This window comes from Mobula birostris, chromosome 20, assembly GCF_030028105.1.
Source record: "Mobula birostris isolate sMobBir1 chromosome 20, sMobBir1.hap1, whole genome shotgun sequence".
Lineage (NCBI taxonomy): Eukaryota > Metazoa > Chordata > Chondrichthyes > Myliobatiformes > Myliobatidae > Mobula > Mobula birostris.
The window spans coordinates 11,976,682-11,991,667 of NC_092389.1; the positions used below are offsets into that span (position 1 = coordinate 11,976,682).

The window sequence follows — 14,986 nt, forward strand, 5'->3', positions numbered from 1 at the left end:
AGCACAGAAAGAGAACGCGAGTCTAATATCTGTCAGCATTGAAAAATGGTCACAAAAATAGGCTCAAGTGGAGAATTTGATTCTCAAACCCACATATGGAAGGAATATTGCAAGATGCCTTCACACTTCTTTGCTGTAAGCAGCATCGATGTCGTACATAGACAGAGTTTTCTCCTAATTAATGTGATGGGAGCACTACATGTAGCTTAATGAGAAAGCTGAAACCCAATTATAAAAAATAAGGAATGGGTGGAATTTTGGAAGAATCACTTTAACCTAAAACGAAGGGGTATTTTGCAAAAGTTTGAGTTGTGGTTAAGAATACCCAATATAACAATCGCTGAGAGAATGTAGCTGAACTGAGCAACTTTCATCAAGGCTATAATTATGCTAACGCACTTTCATCGATGTTCACAGTGAATCAGAGACAGTTGTTACTGAAGTAGATTTCATCTTTGAAAGAAGCCGTATAATAAGCAAAGTAAAAGCCAGGCAGGGTTTGAGGCTCGATATTTCAAGTAATAGTTTGTAGAATGGACAAACCACAAATTGCATTGTTTCAGAGCAAGTCGAGTATCATTTTATAAAGATCAACAAAATCTCATACTACTGTATCAGAGGGAAATACACTCTGAATGCTAGATCGTGTAAGTAAATGGTTGCACATGTGGTTTAAAACATTAAACTGCCAGAGTCTGCAAGGAGAAACATAAAGCAAATATCAGGCAACAAAATACTCACCACATAGAGGATGCAAGGGAAGGTGGCATTACAGAGTTGAAGTCCACAATGTTTAATGAAAAGGCAGCAGTTCCACACAGTTCCAGTGATCCCAGTTCAGTCCTGACCTCACAGTTCCAGTGACCCCAGTTCAGTCCTGATCTCACAGTTCCAGTGACCCCAGTTCAGTCCTGACCTCACAGCTCCAGTGACCCCAGTTCAGTCCTGACCTCACAGTTCCAGTGACCCTGTTTCAGTCCTGATCTCACAGTTCCAGTGACCCCGGTTCAGTCTTGACTTCACAGCTCCAGTGACCCCAGTTCAGTCCTGACTTCACAGTTCCAGTGACTCCAGTACAGTTCTGACTTCACAGTTCCAGTGACCTGGGTTCAGTCCTGACCTCACTGTTCCAGTGACCCTGGTTCAGTCCTGATCTCACAGTTCCAGTGACCCCGGTTCAGTCCTGACTTCACAGTTCCAGTGACCCCAGTTCAGTCCTGACTTCACAGTTCCAGTGACTCCAGTACAGTTCTGACTTCACAGTTCCAGTGACCTGGGTTCAGTCCTGACCTCACAGTTCCAGTGACCCCAGTTCAGTCCTGACTTCACAGTTCCAGTGACCCCAGTTCAGTCCTGACCTCACAGTTCCAGTGACCCCAGCTCAGTCCTGACTTCACAGTTCCAGTGACCCGGGTTCAGTCCTGATCTCACAGTTCCAGTGACTCCAGTACAGTTCTGACTTCGCAGTTCCAGTGACCTGGGTTCAGTCCTGACCTCACTGTTCCAGTGACCCTGGTTCAGTCCTGATCTCACAGTTCCAGTGACCCCGGTTCAGTCCTGACTTCACAGTTCCAGTGACCCCAGTTCAGTCCTGACTTCACAGTTCCAGTGACTCCAGTACAGTTCTGACTTCACAGTTCCAGTGACCTGGGTTCAGTCCTGACCTCACAGTTCCAGTGACCCCAGTTCAGTCCTGACTTCACAGTTCCAGTGACCCCAGTTCAGTCCTGACCTCACAGTTCCAGTGACCCCAGCTCAGTCCTGACTTCACAGTTCCAGTGACCCGGGTTCAGTCCTGATCTCACAGTTCCAGTGACTCCAGTACAGTTCTGACTTCACAGTTCCAGTGACCCCAGTTGAGTCCTGATCTCACAGTTTCAGTGATTCAGGTTCAGCCCTGACTTCACAGCCCCAGTGACCCCGGTTCAGTCCTGACTTCACAGCTCCAGTGACCCCAGTTCAGTCCTGATCTCACAGTTCCAGTGACCCCAGTTCAGTCCTGATCTCACAGTTCCAGTGACCCCAGTTCAGTCCTGATCTCTCAGTTCCAGTGACCTGGGTTCATTCCTTTTTCAATCTTTTTTATTGAGTTTCAAATTGATAAACATAACAATGATAATAATACAAAAAGATCGGGATTACATTAATAACGGTTAACGTATACAGACACAGACTCCGAGTAACATATTCAATTTAAACCTCCCAATCTCTTAATAACTGAACATGAAAAAGATTTTTTTTTAAGTTTTTATCCCCTACACTCAAAACAAAGCAAAACAAACCAAAGACTGGGCTGCCATATGTCATCGGTTAAGATCATTATTTGTCATTAATTCCGCTCCTCTGTACACAAACAAAAAGTTATTGAAAAGGATCCGGAGAAGGTCAGCTTACATCATATGAAAATGTTGAATAAATGGCATCCAAGTTTCTTCAAATTTAACTGAAGGATCACTCCGAATTTTTTCCAAGTTTAAACATGTTATAGTTTGGGAAAACCATTGAAATGTAGTAGGGGGATCAGAATCTTTCCATTTAAATAAAATGGATCTTCTGGCTATTAATGTAACAAATGCAATCAAACAGCAAGCTGAAGGGGATAAATGACTAGAGTCTATTATTGGTAATCCAAAAATTGCAGTAATAGGATGAGGTTGTAAATCGATACGCAAACTTACTGAAATAATATCAAAAATGTCTTTCCAATATTTTTCTAAAAGAGGGCAAGACCAGAACATATGTGTCAAGGAAGCTACCTCAGAATTTCATCTGTCACAGACAGGATTTATATAACCATATAACAATTACAGCACGGAAACAGGCCATCTCGGCCCTTCTAGTCCGTGCCGAACTCTTACTCTCACCTAGTCCCACCGACCTGCACTCAGCCCATAACCCTCCATTGCTTTCCTGTCCATATATCTATCCAATTTAACTTTAAACGACAACCACTTCTGCTGGAAGCTCGTTCCACACAGCTACCACTCTCTGAGTAAAGAAGTTCCCCCTCATGTTACCCCTAAACTTTTGCCCTTTAACTCTCAACCCATGTCCTCTTGTTTGAATCTCCCCCATTCTCAATGGAAAAAGCCTATCCACGTCAACTCTATCAATCCCCCTCATAATTTTAAACACCTCTATCAAGTCCCCCCTCAACCTTCTATGCTCCAAAGAATAAAGACCTAACTTGTTCAACCTTTCTCTGTAACTTAGGAGATGAAACCCAGGCAACATTCTCGTAAATCTCCTCTGTACTCTCTCAATTTTATTGACATCTTTCCTATAATTCAGTGACCAGAACTGTACACATGACTATATGACCATAAAAATGAGCTAACTTATCCTTAGACCTATGGGCCCTATGAACCACCTTAAATAGTATCAAAGTGTGTCTAGCACACATTGAAGAAGCGTTAACTAGTTGGAGAATTTTCTACCATTTCTCTATGGGTAAAGATACAGTACCTGAAGTTCTCTTTCCCATTCATTCTTAATTTTATCAGACATACCTAAACGTATTTTTGTAGTTAGATCATAAACAATTGCTATTAAACTCTTCTGATAGGGGTTTAAACCTAAAATAGTTTCTGTAATTTCAGTTTGATGTGATATCGGAAAAGTAGGTAAAATAACCTTCAAAAAGTTTCTAATCTGTAAATATCTGGAAAAATGTGATCTAGGCAAATTATATTTATTAGACAACTTTTCAAAGAACATGAGACAATTAACCATGAATAAATCACGAAAACATATTATTCCCTTCGTTTTCCATAAAAGAAAAGCTTGATCAGTTCTGGATGGTTGGAAGAAAAAATTGGATATAATAGGACTTGATAGGATAAACTTATTCAATCCAAAAAAATTATAAAATTGAAACCATATTTGTATTGTATGTTTAATTATTGGATTAATTGTTTGTTTATTCAGTTTAGTAAATGCAAAGGGAAGCAAAGCCCTTAAAATAGAAGCCAATGAGAACCCTTGTACAGACTCACACTCGAGGTTCACCCATCGTGGACATGGGATTTCATCCAAATCTTGCGACCAGAACGTTAGGTATGGAATATTAATTGCCCAATAATAGAATCTAAAGTTTGGCAATGCCAAACCGCCATCCTTTTTTGATTTCTGTAAATACTTCTTTCATAATCTAGGATTTTTATTCTGCCATATATATGAAGAAATTTTAGAATCAATAATATCAAAAAAGGATTTAGAGATGAAGATTGGTACAGATACCAATAGATACAGATACAGAAATAGATACAGAAACTTAGATAAAATAATCATCTTAATAGTATTGATTCGACCAATCAATGATAGGGACAATGGGGACCATTTAGTAAGCAATTGTTTAACATGATCAATTAAGGGTAAAAAGTTAACTTTAAATAGATCCTTATGCTTCTTAGTAATTTTTACACCCAAATAAATAAAATAATCAGTAACCAGTCTAAATGGTGATTGTCTATAGATTGGAACTTGCATATTTGGTCACTCTTATTAAGATTCAACTTATAACCAGAAAAACTACTAAACTGAGCAAGTAGTAATATTACTGCAGGGATGGATTTCTCTGGATTAGAGATGTATAGTAACAGGTCATCTGCATATAATGATACCTTATGCGTCTCATTCCCACGAATAATGCCAAATATATTGGGTGAATCACAAAGAGCGATTGCCAAGGGCTCCGAGGCAATATCAGATAGTAAAGGGCTTAAAGGACAGCCTCGAAAAAGCCTAAAAAAGGGGGGTCTCTGATTATTAGTAAGTACAGAAGCCAAAGGTGTATGATATATCAATTTAATCCAAGATATGAATTTTGGGCTAAAATTAAATTTCTCAAGGATGTTAAATAGATATTCCCATTGAACTCTATCAAACGCCTTCTCGGCGTCAAGCGAAATAACACATTCTGGAGTTTTAGATGAAGGAGTATATATAATGTTCATCAACCTCCTAACATTAAAGTACGAATAACGATTTTTAATAAATCCTGTCTGGTCGTCAGAGACAATTTGTGGCAATATATTTTCCAATCTAATTGCTAATATTTTGGAAAAAATTTTGGAGTCCACATTTAACAAAGATATAGGTCTATATGATGCACATTCAGTGGGATCTTTATCTTTTTTAGGAATTAAAGAAATAGATGCTTCATAAAAAGATTGTGGTAATTTACCTACAAATAAGGCATCCTTAAAAATTCTACATAGCCAAGGAGAAAGTAGACTTGAAAAAGATTTTAAAAATTCTACTATATACCCATCCAGGCTGGGTGCTTTTACCAGAATTCATCAAGGAAATTGCTTTCTTTATTTCTTCTTCGTAATGGGTGCATCTAATGTTAAACATTCATTAAGTGGTAATTTCGGAATATACAATTTTCTTAAAAATTCATGCATTATGGTAGAATCATCAGGAAATTCTGATTGGTATAAAGAGGTATAGAATACTTGAAAAGAATTATTAATTTCGTCGTGGTCAACCGTCAAAGTACCATCCCGTTTACGAATTTTAATAATCTGACATTTAGCCGAAGCAGCTTTCAGTTGGTTGGCCAGTAACTTACCCGATTTATCACCAGGTATATAAAATTGACTCTTAGTTTTAAGTAATTGATTTTCAATTGGGGATGTTAATAACTGTGTTGCATCTGAAGTTCAACTCTCTTTTTGTAAAGCTCTAAATTAGGAGCAGCAGAATATTTTTTATCAATTTCTTTAATCTTATCAACCAATGTACGTATTTCATTATTAATTCATTTTTTCAATCCAGCAGAATATGAAATAATTTTCCCATGGATATATTCTTTAAAAGTGTCCCATAATATCCCACTGGAAATTTCTTCCGTAAACTTAGTTGAGAAGAAAAAGACAATCTGTTCTTTAATAAAGTTAACAAAGTTTAAGTCCTGAAGCAGAGTAGAATTAAACCGCCATTGTCTAGCACTGAAAGTTACCTCAGAGACAGCAATTGCATCATACTCACAGGCAGTAACAGATGAAACTAACCGAGAGTCATGAGTTTCCTATGCAGTAAGGTTAACCCTTTACACACCATATGGTTTATTCAAGTACAAAGGATAATATTATTAACTTTGTTTCATGGAATAGAAATGGAAAAACAAACAATTGAAAATAATAAAATAAAAAAATAAAGGGAGAAAAAAAGGAACTTAAACATAAAAGTGTGATAAATATCCATAATCCAAAACAAAGTACGAGCATTATCAAACCAAGGGCAAAATTCTTCAAACTTTAAAAGTCCAAATCTATGAACTGGTTATTAACTCATAAACCAAATGAATACGGACATGGAAAGAACAGTAAATTTATTAGACAGCTAAGATCAAACGTTGATCCTCAAGGAATTGATGAGCTTCGTCCGCGGATTTAAACCATTTACGTGATTTATCAAGCAGAACAACCCTTAGGCGAGCTGGAAATAGCAGAGCTGGTTGGATAGAGCTCGGACATCACCAGTTTATAAAGCGATCTTTCTCGCATTACCTCAGGACTTTAATCTTCGACCAAACGAAACTTGAGGTCTCCGTATTCGATAACCCCTTTCCAACGGGCAATTCAAATTAAATGCTCCTTGCTATGCACATAGTGGAATTGGAGTATAACAGGTCGGGGTTTCAGTTCTTTAAGGGGTTTTGCTCTTAACGCCCGGTGGGTGCGATCTAAGTATAGGGGAAATAGAAAAAACTTCAGAGCCGAACATGTCCATTAAAAATTGAGAAAAACATTTAGTAAGGTCACCACTCTCAACGTCTTCACGGAGTCCTATTATTCGCAAATTCTGTCTACGACTGCGATTTTCCAGGTCGATAATCTTAGCTTTATATTGTTCCAGTGTTTGAGTGGTCGAAGTTAATTTCTTTTCCAATAAATCTGGCTTGCATTCTCTCTGTCTACCAGCTTCATCGAGTTCGGAAATTTGCCGTTGTTGTTTTTCACACTCCCGTTTAAGTGCTCCCAGTCTACTTTCGATCTCCTTTAATAATACTTCCAAATTAGAAAATCTTGTATCGAATTTATCATCCAGGAGCTTCGACGTAGCCTCCAAAGTGAGCTGAGACTTTGGCTGCTGAAGGTCACCTTCTCTCCTTCCATTTCCATTACCGGCTTCCTTGCCTGCGGCTAATGGCTTTTTCCCTCTGGTACTCATTTCCAGCGATTAAAAATCAAAGTTCAAGCATATAAAAGTGTTTTAAACACTTTAATATAGATAGTAAAAGATTAAAAAATGAACAGGGCAAAGCCAAAATGCGACTTACTGCATCTAGTGCCCCAAGAGAATCCCCCCGGGTTCAGTCCTGACTTCACAGTTCCAGTGACCCTGGTTCAGTCTGATCTCACAGTTTTGGTGATCCCAGTTCAGTTCTTATCTCCAGTTCCAGTGACCCCAGTTCAGTCCTGATTTCACAGTTCCAGTGACCCCAGTTCAGTCCTGATCTCATAGTTCCAGTGACCCCAGTTCAGTCCTGATTTCACAGTTCCAGTGACCCCGGTTCAGTCCTGATCTCATAGTTCCAGTGACCTGGGTTCAGTCCTGACTTCACAGTTCCAGTGACCCCAGTTCAGTCTGATCTCACAGTTTTGGTGATCCCGGTTCAGTTCTTATCTCCAGTTCCAGTGACCACGGTTCAGTCCTGATCTCATAGTTCCAGTGACCTGGGTTCAGTCCTGATCTCACAGTTCCAGTGACCCCGGTTCAGTCCTGATCTCATAGTTCCAGTGACCTGGGTTCAGTCCTCATCTCACAGTTCCAGTGACCCCGGTTCAGTCCTGATCTCATAGTTCCAGTGACCCCAGTTCAGTCCTGACCTCACAGTTCCAGTGACCCCAGTTCAGTCCTGACTTCACAGTTCCAGTGACCCCAGTTGAGTCCTGATATCACAGTTCCAGTGACCTGAGTTCAGTCCTGACTTCGCAGTTCCAATGACCTCCATTGCTGTCTATGTGGGGCTTGTATGCTCTCTATGTGTCTCTGTAGATCTTCCTGGGGTATTTTTATTTTCCCTCAGCAGATCAGATTCAGAATTAGATTTAACATCACCAGCATATGCTGTGAAATTTGTTGTTTTTGCAGCAGCTGTACAATACAATACATAATATTAGAGAAAAACTGTGAATTATGGCAAGTATTTATATATATAGTTAACTTAAATAAGTAGTGCAATAAAGTGGTTCATTGATTCAATGGCTCCATTTAACATCAGAGAATGTATACAGTATACAACCTGAAATTTTTACTCTTCGCAGACATCCACAAAATAGAAGTAAAACCCCAAAGAATGAATGACAGAAAAAGCATTAGAACCCCAAAGCCCCCTCTCCTTCCAACGCACAAGTAGCAGTAAGGCATCAACCCTCCCCCCAGTTGCTCCAGCAGAAAGCATCAGCTCCCCCCACCCCACCATGCCAGCAATAGCAAAGCCCCCAAAGAAACCATGATCTGGAGTCCATCGAAAACCACTGTTCACCCCAACAGTTCCACATCCCACAGGCTCTCTCTTTCTCTCACTAACGAGAGGGGAGGCCAACAGCTTGCTGTTTGATGTTGCAGTCTGCAGAATCACTTCATTTTGAGCTCCCAAGACTTAGATAATATACTTACTGTAATTCACAGTTTTTCCTCTATTATTATGTATTGTGTTGTACTGCTGCAAAGACAATTAATTTTACGACATATGCAGGTGATATTAAACCTGATTCTGAATGTGATGAACATAAAATGGATTAGCTTCGGATTGGTGAAAATGGTCAGTGTAGACTAGGTGGACCAAAGAGCCTCTTTCAAAGCAAATGATTCCTTGACTCAACAAACTAGAACAGTTGATCAATGCCATGAATTAAAGAGATGTGACACCAAATGCTGTGTTACATGGAATATCCAGCTGAGTGGCTAGAGAAGGATATACCGGACTTTTAAAAGGCACAGATGAACCTGGAAACGTTACAGGTGAAAGCACTTAATCATTGGAATTGCTCGTGCAACTGAAATACCAAAGACAGGTTAAAATGTTCCAGATGTAGTTTCTGCAAACCGAACCTATTGGGAAGAGACTGCCTAAAGGACATTCACCTGGATATGGGAAACATTCCAGCAGAATCTACTGACAGATATGGTCCCGGAACACATTCTACACAATTAACAAAGCTCACCAATGCTGAGGAGGCTGAAGGGAGCTGGATGATACACATCTATACTCACGTCCCTCTACAGACGTGCGGTAGAGAGCTTACGAACATGCTGCATCACTGCATGGTACAGAAACTGCAGAGGACAGGAAGGCTGTATAATGAGCAGTCAAAATTGTCCAGTACATCACCAGCAGCAGGACATACGTATATACAGAAAGGTGCCAGAAGAAGGCCGGTAACATCATGAAGGATCCCACCCACCGTGCTCATGGACTCCTTGTCCCACTCCCAAAGGGAAGGAGGTTACATAGCATCCAGGCTAGGACCACCAGACTCAAAAACAGTTACTTTCCCCAAAGAGTAAGACTAATCAATAGTCACCTTATGCACAGACACTCCTGTGCCTAGTAGCATCACTTTATGGATGTAGGCTATATGTATTTATATTTAAAGAGTTTTAATTTTTATTGCATTCTTTATTGTGCTGCATTGGATGTGGAATAACAATTATTTAATTCTCCTATTACATTTGTGTACCGGAAATGATATTAAACAACCTTGAATCTTGGAACATTCCAGAAGGTGCTGAGGAGCCATAAAGTGGCCTTCAAAGAGGAGACAGGCATATTGAAGGGTATCCAAGCCAAAATTCATGTTGATTCTGATGTTCCACCAGGATTCTTCAAGCTAGCGGCTTATGCAATGAAACCAACATCAAAGGCAGAAATTGACAGGCTTCTTTGTGGGAAAATAATTGAACCTGTTAAATCCTCAAAATGGGCAGGACCAACTATGCTGGTGTTAAAGCATGATTTGTGGAGATTACAAGCTGACTGTTAATCAAGTCTCACCCCCTGGAGCAGTATCTTTTTCCTAGTGCGGACAACATGGTTACAGTTTAGTCTGGATGGCAGCAGTCAGGCAGATGCACAGCTAGCACAGCTAGGGTTCACTTCAGAAGTATTCTTATTATTTATTTATTGAGATACAGCACAGACCTGGCCTTTCCAGCTCGTTGAGCTGCGCCACCGAACAACCCCAATTTAACCATAGCCTAATCACAGGACAATTTACAATGACCAATTAACCTACTCCTCCAAGAGGACCACGGCCTCTGTGGTGTGGGGATGGAACTGGACTCTCTGGCGGCGGTGTCTGAAAAGAGGATGCTGTCTAAGTTGCATGCCATCCTGGACAATGTCTCCCATCCACTACATAATGTACTGGTTGGGCACAGGAGCACATTCATCCAGAGACTCATTCCACCGAGATGCAACACTGAGCGTCATAGGAAGCCATTCCTGCCTGTGGCCATCAAACTTTACAAGTCCTCCCTTGGAGGGTCAGACACCCTGAGCCAATAGGCGGGTCCTGGACTTATTTCCTGGCATAATTTACATATTACTATTTAATTATTTATGGTGCAACTGTAACAAAAACCAATTTCCCTCGGGATCCATAAAGTATGACTATGACTATGACCTTGTCATAGGGTTTGGAGGCTTGTGTGCCTCAGTGACCCAGAGCGCTATGTTGGCTGGAGTCAGTACTTTATGCTTTGGCTTTATGGTTTATGCTTTATGCTTTATGGTTGCCCATGCCAAACAGGTCAAAGGGTAGAGGACAGACCAAGAGTGGTTCACTGGTCCTCCAGGTTCAGGGGTTCAGTTCAGGGCTGACAACCCTGACAGGTCAAAAAACAACTGTTATGGAAACAGCAATGAAGAATCCTTCTACATCTGTGTGCGACAGTATGGGCAGACAGAGATGGAGGGCTTTCATTGAAAAAATTAACCTGCTACCTGGTACACCTTTGGATTGAGGGAGGAAACTGGAGCACCCAGGGAAAAGCCTTGCAGTCACAGGAGAACGTCCAAACTCCTTAAAGGCAGTGGCGGGACTGTCAATGCACTTGGGCTTGTTCATATATACCATAAGCAACCACCCTCCAGAGTGTTGTCAGTGAGCTGTGGAAGGGGTTGTTGCAGAGTATTCCCATTGTTGCTGTACACGTGGACAATATCCTAGGTACAACAGTCATACAAAATGAACCTCTGCTGGGGTAAGCTTTGAGTAGACCAGCAAAGGCAGGGTTTTATGTAAGGAGAACAAAGTGTACTTTATTGAACAATGTACAGTTCTCAAAATAATGCATGATCACAAAAGGACTACACCCAGTTAAACATTATCAGTGCTCTTGTTCCAATTAACATAATCGAGCTGAAAGTCAAAACTGGGGTTGCAGAAACATTATAATCAAGTTCTTGCCAGTTCTAGCAATGCACTTAGCTCCATCCATTCAAAGTTCAAAGTAAATCTGTTAACAAAGTACATATATGTTACCATATACTACCCTGAGATTTATTTCCTTGCAGGCATTCACAGTAATTACAAAGAAACAGTATAGAATCATTGAAACCCCACACACAACAAGACAAACAACCCATGTGCGAAAGACAACAGACAGTCCAAATACAAAAAGAAAAATAAATAATAATAATAAGTAAGCAATAAATATCGAGAAAATGAGATGAGGAGTCCTTCAAAGGGAATCCATAGGTTGTGGTAACAGTTCAGTGATGGGGCAAGTGAGTGAAGTTACTCCTTTTGGTTCAAGAGCCTGATGGTTGAGAGGTAATAACTGTTCCTGAACCTGGTGGCGTTGGGTCTTAAGGTTCCTGTGCCTTCTTCCTGATGGCAGCAGTGAGAAGAGCGAAACAAAATGAAGTGGGTGAGGAGTGGTCAGACTAAAAGGGCTTTTTTAGCATGGTCTGTTGATGTGCTGGTGCACCAGGCACCAGAGAGTTAATCTGATCATGTGACACATCACCCTATGGTGTTGGTGCTGTGTTGTCCCATTGATGGAGGATGGTTCTGAGAAGCCAATAGAGTTTATGTCCAGAAGACTGACAGAAGCAGCAAGAACATACTGTCAGCTGGCTAGAGAAGGTTTAGCTGTCATGTGCTGTAAGTACAGAGCTCAGCAGTTCCATAAGTATATTTACATAAATCAGCAAGCCTTGATTTTCCTAATCTATGAAATGAAGCCAAGTTTTAGAAAGCTTCCCTGGGAGCTCAAAGATGGACTTTGACCTTGAAAGCATGTGGATATACCTTTGCGCTCAAAACTGGGAAGTACCATGGAAAGGCAGATGCTCTCAGTCATCTTCCAGTGCTGGGAATGAGTGCTGATGAAGGAAGACAGGATCAGATGCTGGTGGTGGACTATCTGGGCAAATCAGACAGTGCAAAGCAAGAATCCTCATGTGGAGTTTAGATGCCTTAACGGGGAGAGATCTCCAGTGAAACTTGTTAAGTAATTTTGGTTTGGTTGAGGCAGAAGGGAATGTAGTAAAAAATACAATTTATGTAGTATACAGTATATATAAAATTGAATGTATATACTGTACTTGGTCTCAGTTTTTCAATGCTTTTGAGGGCTTCCTTTGTGTCTCAATCATAATCATTGATAGATGCCACTTTAGTGGACCTCAGTACTGGGAAGTCAATACAGTGGCCAACCAAAGTGGCATCTGTAGACATTAGCAGACATGTGCCCTCACTGGGCTCGGCTAAAGTGAACTCCCTGAAGGATGAGAATCAGCCTCTGCCTTTTTGTGTGTGAATCCATAACACACAGCGACATAAAGGTAAACAATGACTTGTGGACACATCTGAACAGATATATCAGTTCACAGATGTTCATGCTAAGATAGGTACGGAGGGAAAAAAATCAACATATAAAGATATAGATATATTTTGAAACAGGATTACAAACCAATAAGCTACATCACTGTCCCATACTGTGCTTGGTCACACATCTTGGTCTCTTCAGGTAAGTGAAGCTGGGGAGACAAGAGGTCCAGTACCTGGATTAACTGACAACGGGATTAGGGACTGTGACGAAAAACCAAGTTATCAGAAGATTGATACTGATGAGAGAGATAAGGGAGACAATGGAGAAGCGTTCAAAATGTTAATGAGAGAGGAGCGAAATAACAGAAAAGAAACACAATTAAGAGTATTGACAGACTGGTTGCTTTGAACCTGAACTGTTTGAAGTTTGATGGACAGGTGATACCCCGGCAGGGGGATAAAAAGAACAGGTTCGCTAAGGCACGACACACACCACGAGATCACGAGATAACGAGACCCTGGAAGAGCGGTGTGCCCCCACAAGTTGGTAGGAGTTTGAAGGCCTGGTCGCAGGAACTGACCATAGACGCACAGGGTGAAAAGGGGACGATCGGCGGGAACCTGGTGTGTGTGTCCGCCCTTGCCTGGGTGCTGGGTTCACCGCGGAAGAACAGTCATATCCGGAACGGAGGAGTCACAGTCGGTGACTACAGAAGACATTAAAAGGGTTTGCCCGAAAGCTAACTGCGAAGAACATCAAAGGTCCGTCTGAATCAGATTTGCATATTCTCTCTCTCTCTCTCTCCAACGGCACAACAGCAATTACTGCGAACTGTACTAAGCTGAACTGAACTCTGCGTCACTTGAGACTGATCATTTTACCCCTAGACTGCGATAGAGCTTGGTTGATTCCTATTACCCTAGTTCTGTGTACATGTGTGTTTTATCATTGCTAACCTGTTGCATTTATATCTTTACGATTAAAGTACTGTGTTACTTATTTCTTTAATAAAACTTTATGAGCTTCTGTTGAACCAGACTCCAACTAAGTAGTCCATTTCTGCTGGTTTGGCAACCCAGTTACGGGGTACGTAACAGGACTATAGTTAGAGATAAAGATAACTTTGAAAAGAGAAAGGTTAGCTTTACTTGTCAAATGTACATCAAAGCATACAGTGAAATGCATTATTTTGTGTCAATGACCGTCAGTCTGAGGATTGTGCTGGGGGCTGCCCACAAGGGTCACCAAGTTTCCATCGCCAACATAGATGCCCACAGCTCACTAACCCTAACTCTGCATGTTTGTAATGTGGCAGGAAACCGGAGCACCCTGATGAAACTCATGAGGTCAAGGGGAGAATGTACAAACTCCTCACAGACAGTGACAGGAATTGAACCCTGATCAGTGATCACTGGTGCTGTGGTATGATAGTGCTAGTCGCTACACTATAACGCAACCCATTAATAACTTGACTAGTCGTTGGTCTCAGCGTCACTGAACTATGAACACAGCTTTGGTTTCAGTGTCTGAACCGGATCTAGTGACCCTCACTGAAGTGTAATTGTGTGTGTGTGTGCGCGCGCTTGAGTGTGTATGTCGTCAACAAGAAGAATTGCTCTTGCTTTGATGCCCTTCTTAATCAAATGGCTGGCTGTCATTCATTATCTGGCCACAAGGGAGTGATAGACCATCATGTCTGAAATTCTAACAAGGTATCTACACAAGTAGGGAAGGAGATAAGAGGGAGAAATGGTAAGAGAGAGGCACAATTACAGACCTCTCTCCAGTGGTCCCCAACCTCCGGGCTGCGGACCGATACCGATCTGCGAAGCAAGCAGGGGTGCAGCGGTAGCCGGGACGCACCCAGCACATCTTTAAGAAAAAAGCCAAAATAAACAAGCTAATTAATTAGGTGCTGCCCGGCACGTATATGTCGGCCCAGATCAGAGGCGACGCATCGGTATCAGTCCGCGGCCCGGAGGTTGACACTGCGACTATCCATTGGTAATTAGGAGACCAAAGTTCCAAAGAGTAACATTACAGTGAACCAAAGTTCCAGAGAGTAATCAATAGCCCAGAGGTCATTTAATTCGAGGAATTTACTGCATCTCCTATTTCAGATTACCTGTGTTAGCAAGCTCTTCTATTTATTTTGCTCATGTATGCTTAACGGTGGTCCTCAAGGAGTTAT

At 41.2% G+C, this 14,986-nt stretch overlaps 1 protein-coding gene across 4 annotated transcripts in view; it reads left to right on the forward strand.

Annotated features, from left to right (window-relative positions):
- Positions 1-14,986, forward strand: part of nectin1b (nectin cell adhesion molecule 1b) — a 548,976-nt gene that overhangs the window by 453,665 nt on the left and 80,325 nt on the right. The gene's annotated exons all lie outside the window — the stretch shown is intronic.